General features: G+C 44.3%; 1 protein-coding gene across 4 annotated transcripts in view; it reads left to right on the top strand.

The window, feature by feature from the left end:
- The first annotated feature begins 227 nt into the window (after positions 1 to 227).
- The window catches only part of LOC125450882 (nipped-B-like protein), a 510,140-nt gene continuing 503,638 nt past the window's right edge, over positions 228 to 6,729 (top strand). For 3 of the 4 annotated variants that reach the window (XM_059644996.1, XM_059644997.1, XM_059644994.1), the window contains exon 1: positions 464 to 580. The gene's annotated coding sequence lies outside the window, so the exon portion shown is untranslated. Of the gene's footprint in view, positions 373 to 463; positions 581 to 6,729 lie in introns of those variants that run through there. The other variant, XM_059644995.1, reaches the window with a different exon arrangement.

The following is a 6,729-nucleotide window of genomic DNA, read 5'->3' as shown; positions in this document are numbered from 1 at the left end:
TCTCAGATTCTCCAGCATCTGCACTTCCCACTGTCTCAGTAAATCCTCTCACCGACAGGAAACGCGCCAAAAGCACGTGCAAACTACCGGCCACACAGCTGCGCCTGCGCGACGTGCTGCCCGGGGGGGCGCGCACGCGGCCGGTGGGCGCGCACACTGTACCGTGGGCGCGCGGAGCCGCTGCAGCCGGAAATGATCGCGTTTGGCGCCTTCTTCCTCCCTCCGCTCGCGCTGGTTTCGTTCACTTCCGGTCGGCATTTTGTCTGCGAGAGAGGAATCGCCTTCGAGGCTGAGCTGGAGTTTCCGCCGCCGCTCGGTGCCTTTACCCAGGCTCAGAGAGCCAGGCCGCATCGCAGGCAGACGCCGAAGCCGGTATCCAGGAAAGCCAAGGGCTCACACGGTCGACAGGCTGAGGCGGGTGGGCAGGCGGACGGGCGGGGGAGGGAGGGAGGGAGCGCGCCGCCACTTCACGTCCCTTCATGTCCGCTCGGTGTTTGTTGTTCTGCCCGCCGCCCCCTTCACATTCCCGGAGCCAGCGACTCGCATCGACATCAACATCGACAGCGGCTTCTTCGCTGAGGTAAAATCCAAGGAGGACACTAGTAAAATTTAAAATCCGTCTAGTGATTCCCCGGCAGTGGGCAGGGCGAACAGGCGAGGCCGCGGATTAGGGCCTTCTCGAGTACTTTAGCAGCTCTCGGGTCTTTCTGACTTTACTGTTGGCGGGGTTGACTTTAGGTGGAATGTTGCTGTGTGTCCCGCCGCCCCAGGCCGAGTGAGGCCCGAACCCGGGTGGGGGAGGGAGGGAAGAATATGGGGTTTTGTCGGGGCCCTAGGCCTCAGGCCCAAGGAAGAACTGCGGCCCTGGCCCTGGGTCCGGGCGATTTCGGCTACTGGAGATCAGATATGAGAAGGTGAAGGGGTGGGCCTGTGAGAGGTGATTAGAGGCCGCCTCGACTAGAGGTGGTCGAGTGAAGCCGGGACACTCGCCTGAGTTAACAAAGGGGGCAGGGAGGGGGGGGGGTTGGGCGATGCGGAGGTCTTGCTAGCAGCCCGGAGAAGGGTGTGGGGGTGAGGCGACAAGCGGCTTGGGGCCTAGCCGCCGATATGGGTCTCGTTCCAGAGGACAACCGCCCTCAGCGTTTTTAAGAGAGGCGCTTGGGCAGTGTGATTTACTGAGGCCTGGTTGTGGAACCTACCTGAGCGTCGCCTGAATGCCAAAGTATCGAGTGCAGTTTCCACATTGTAGTTATGGTAGATTTCGGCACTTAAACCTGTTTTATGAGTTCAGAGATAAAAAATACAATAGCTGATTTTCCTTTTTTTTTGCTGGTAAACAAAAGCTGTTTATAATCGGCTGTCAACATGGAATACCGCTGGAGATGTGGGTCAGATCATACGATGTAACTTTCTAGTGAAGATCGGACATGGTTCTTTCTCATTGGTGGGAATAGGAAGAAAGATATATCATTTGTTCTTGTTATAAACTTTGATACATGTTGTATTCACCCTTGCAGCTGTTAACTTGGTTGATAATTGAAGTAAAAAGGATATCGTGTGTTTCATTATCTTGCATTTTTGTTTCTGGTATGACTCGCATTCGATCTTTGAAATCGTGCTGGTTGATGTAATGAGTCTAACTAACTTCATGAAATCAGTTACGATGTTTCGAAAAACGTTTGCATAAATGTACTGTCTTGAAATTTTATTGTTGGAAGTATTCACATCTTTTGGGTGTGTAGCAAGTTCGTGTTCAGTGGCCGTCGTTGGTACGTCATTGGTTTACTTGTGTGGGCGAAACAATTGTATCGATATTTGACTGACAGTATGCTGCAGTGTAAATAGATGCCGGGCCTCTGTTTGCAAACACTGAAGCTTCAGCTTGTTGTATTGTATCTATTCGAAATGGTGGTGGCAACTTCAAATGTGTAGGAGCGTCGGTAATTTTTATCAGAATCTTGTGTTGGCTCTTTCTCCGAAGCTGGTATGACCCCCATCCCGGAATTAAAACTATATTTAGAAAGAGAGTTGTTACCTTTGATACACGAAACTAGTTGCTGTTTATTTTCTATTTATAATTAAAATGAAGTGGTGAATTTGAAGGAAATGCTTAAAACATAAGTGCTTATGCATATGATTCAATTTGTAAACAAAAGATGTGACATTCAGAAAATAGGACTGAAATGAAAAGTATCACCATCTACTTTGTTTCTCTGTAGACTCTATGTTGAGACAAGTCAATAATACGTGAAATGGTAGCTGTTATTGGAAATGTTTTTGTTACATTACAGCATGCATGAATAAACCATTCAATGAAATTTTTAAAAATTCATTCAGGAGATGTGGGTGTTGCTGGCTACGCCAGTATTTATTGCCTTTTCCAGTTGAGTCAACTACATTGCTTTGACTCTGGAGTCACATGTAGGTCAGACCAAGTAAGGATGACGGATTCCTTTGCAAAAGGGTGTTAATGGATCATAGACTTTCTACTGTGTGAAAGCAGGCCAATTGGCTAATCAAGTCAATACTGACCCTCTAAAGAGCATCCCAGCCAGATCCACTGTCCCTGTAACACTGCGTTTCCCATGGCAACCCACCTAACCTTCACATTCCTGGACACTGGGTAATTTAGCATGACCGTTCCACCTAACCTGCACATCTTTGGACTGTGGCAGGAAATCCGCATAGACGCAGGGAAAATGTGCAAACTCCACACGGTTATCTGAGGCTTGAATCGAACCTGGGTCCCTGGCACTGTGAGACAGTAGTGCTAACCACTGAGCCACCGTGCCACAATTAAGTGGACTTTTCCAACAGCCGACAATAATTTTTATTATGATTTTGTATTGAATTAAATTCCTCCACCTGCTGTAGTGAGATTCAAAGCAGAGTTCCCAGAATGCTGCTTGGGTCTCTGGATTAATCAAGCAGCAATGATGCCACTCAGCTGTTACTAAAATCCTCAGGTAAGCAGTGTTACAAGACAGTAATATAATGCAGTAGTAATACAATAATACCAATTATGTCAAAGGGGAGTCAGTAGTTTAGCGGTATTGTTCTTAGATGATTAATCCAGGTTTCGAAGCCTAGCCTTGGCAAATGGTGGAATTTGAATTCTGATGAAGGGTCTAGGCCCGAAACGTCAGCTTTCTTGCTCCTAAGATGCTGTTTGGCCTGCTGTGTTCATCCAGCTCCCTACCTTGTTATCTGGAATTAAGTGTCTACTTAAGCTATTGTCTCTCCACTGTCATTTAGGGAAAGAAAAATCTGCTGTCCTTACCTGGTGGCCCAAATGTGGCTCCTAACGCACAACACACCAATGTGATTGACTTGTAGCTCCCTCTGGGCAATTGGGAGTGGATAATTAATGCAGCAACACCCACATTCCATGAATTAATTTTTTTCAAAAAAAAAGACTAGATTGAGTGGTCATTTAAGCCCAAGTTTAAACTGGCTGCCATGTATTTGTTAACTTATTCATTGTTTCCCATAGCTAATTATAATTTGAAATAAATAATGTATGGAGTGTAATTATATGTAGAGAAGGAACAAATAGAAAAGCTCGAGTTGAGTGAGTTTTGACATTCCATTTTGCTAAGCTGATTTGTATTGGTGGTGAATTGTGAGGGAATGTTGATCTTAATTTCTCAAGAATCTGGTGATGGTTTAGTTAACTGATCTATTATCATTTCAAGAGCTATCCATTCATGGAGCAACACAAAAGGCTGTACTGATAGTTTAAGTTTGCTGTAAAGCATAATCTCAGATATGAAAGAGTACATTCAGTGTCAGGTTTACTTTCAAAAGTTGTTCAACTCTGTGCTAGGTGTGGCATTTGTGTGGCGCAAGTGTTATCTGCTCCAGGAAGTGTCATATGCCCCACTGGATTGATTGAAATTGGCACAAGCTCTTTGAAAGACATGACCCATTATCCACTATTCTTTCAAACTATCTAGTAAAATGTTCCCCTTTACTTGGTTTGCACCCAGTCTCCTCTTCAAAAGTTATCCTGTATTACATGATCCTCCCACGCAGTGTAATCCAATTGATTATTCAGTTTAGAGTATTATATTCCTCAGTACATCAACAAATGAATCAAATTATGCCTATATTGGCATTTACACTGAAGTACTGGGGCATGTGGCGCTGTCAAAGTTACCATCTTTTAGGTGACATTATCTAGTCCTGCAATGCTATTTGCAGGACTGAGTGCAGATTTACTGTTTCTCCACATTACAACAGTGACTGCTCTTTGAGTGATGGCTGGTTGTTAAACGCTTGAAATGTGAAGAGGGAAGAAGTTCATTTCTATCTTATATTCTTTCCTACTTACTGTGCTGAGTAATTTTAGCCTGAGATATAAAGGAAATGGATGGACATGTGATTATTACAGGTGGGAAGAGAAATGAGAAGGTCTTCCGTTTTGATCATCCTCCATTGAATCTTCAAAATTAATAGATGAGAGTATGATTTATATCCCAAGGTTGACTAACCTGTCACTTTTTTTCATATTTTCCTGTCATTTGACGTAGCTAGTGTCATTTGTAGTAGGAGCCAAGAACAGCAGATCTTGATGTGCTGAGGAATATAATACTCTAATCTGAATAATCAATTGGAAAGCACTGTGTGGGAGGATCGTGCAAGACAGGATAACTTTGAAGAGGAGACTGGGTGCAAATCAAGTAAAGAGGAACATTTTTCTGGACAGTTTGAAAAACCTCACCCATTATCCACTATTCTTCCAAAGAGCTAGTGCTGATTTCAGTCAACTCAGTTGGACATGATATGACACCGTCTGGAGCGGCTAACACTTGTGCGACACAAATGCCAAACAATTGATCAAATTCAATAAGAGACCATCTATCCATTGTGATATTGCTATCAGTGAATACCCCCCACTATACTGGGGGTGTGGCGGTTACCATTGCCCAGAAACTCGACTGGACTCTATATAAATACAGTGGCCACAGTTGGTTCTTTTTGGTAGGCTGGCCTGGGAAATTGTCAAGTTCGTTTTGTCATAGAAGACAGAGGGTGGTTGTAAAGCGATGTTTCCAAACTGGAGGTCTGAGAGTAGTCTTACTCTGCAAGGATCAGTGCTAGAAACTCTGTAATATAAATGATTTGGATGAAAATGTAGGCAGTCTAATTAGTAAGCTTTTTGGACAGTACAAAAATTGGTGGTTTTATGGATAGTAAGGGAGGTTGTAATGGGATACAGCAGGATATAGATCAGTTGGAGAAATGGCAGATGGATTTGAATCCGGCAAGTGTGAGGCAATACCCAATGCAAGAAGAAAGGATACTGTAAATGGCAGGACCCTTATGAGATTCGATATGCGGAGGGACCTCGGAGTGCAAGTCCATAGCTCCCTGAAAGTCGCAAGATAGGTGAAGGGACAGATAGTGTTGAGGGAGTGGGGAGACTGGAAGCATTTTTGACAGCTTGAGAGTGGGCAAAAAAAATGGCAAATGCACTGTGGGAAAGTAAGGTATGTACTTTGGCTGGAAAAATAGAGGCATAGTCTGTTTTTCTAAATGGGAAAGGTTTTGGAAATCTCAAGTACAAAGGGACTTGAGAGTCGTGGTTCAGGATTCTCTTAAGGTTGCCATGTGGCTTCAATTGCTGTTGAGAAGGCAAATGAAATGTTAGTAATTATTCAAGAGGGCTTGAATACCAGGGAATGGATATACTGCTGAGGCAGTACATCTGGAATATTGTGAGCTATTTGGGACCCCATAATCTAAGGAAGGATGCACTGGCATTGGAGGGTGTTCACAGGAGGTTTACAAGAACGATTATGGCTGAATATGGGAGGAGTGATGAGGACTGTGTCTGTATTCCTTTGGAGTTTGGAAGGATGAGGATGATCTTGTTGAAACTCCTCAGAGCACTGAGGCCTGGATAGTGTGGATGTAGATATGTTTCCACTAGTCGGAAGACTAGGACCTGACGACGCAGCCTCAGAGTGAAGGGCCAACCCTTTTACAACTGAGATGACGAAATGCTTCAGCCAGAGGAGGGCAGAAATCTGTGGAACTCAGCCTCCACAGCCTCCTGCAGCAGTAAGTCATTGTATTTAAGACACCGGTTCCTTGATTAGTACAGAGCAAAAACAAGAGAATGGGGTTGAAAAACGTATCACTCATGAATGTTAACACAAATGGATAAGTTGGTAAAGAAAGTGTATGACATGCTTGTGTTTTATCACTCGGGTTGATTATAAAAGTTGGTAAGTCATGATGCAACTGCAAGACATTTATGCTATATTTGAAATATGGTGTGCCGTTCTGGTCACTGTGCTATAAGAAGGATGTGCGGGCTTTGGAGAGGGTGCAAAAATGATTTAGCGGGGTATTGCCTGGATTGGACTTTATCAGCTATAAGAGGAGGTTGGGCAAACTTGAGTAGCTTTTGCGAGGCTGAGGAGGTGACCTGACAGAAGTACAGAAAATTATGAGAGGCATGGATAGGTTGGATATTATTAATCTTGTTCCTTGGTAGAAATGTCACATGCTAAGGTCATGTGTTTAAAGTGAGAGATGAACTCCAAATTAGATGTGCGAGGCAATTTTTTTAAAACAGTGATAGATGCTTGGAATGTGCTCTAAGGGGAGAAGGTAGAAGCAAATGCCGCCTGAGGCGCATTCAGGCAGACATGTGAACAGACATATGGATCATGTGCAGGCAAATAGGATTAGCTTGGAATGGCATCATGGTCAGTGTAG

Source organism: Stegostoma tigrinum, chromosome 3 (assembly GCF_030684315.1).
Source record: "Stegostoma tigrinum isolate sSteTig4 chromosome 3, sSteTig4.hap1, whole genome shotgun sequence".
Classification (NCBI taxonomy): Eukaryota; Metazoa; Chordata; class Chondrichthyes; order Orectolobiformes; family Stegostomatidae; genus Stegostoma; species Stegostoma tigrinum.
Note: the sequence above shows the minus strand (reverse complement) of the source record. Positions and strands in the feature narration are given on the sequence as shown.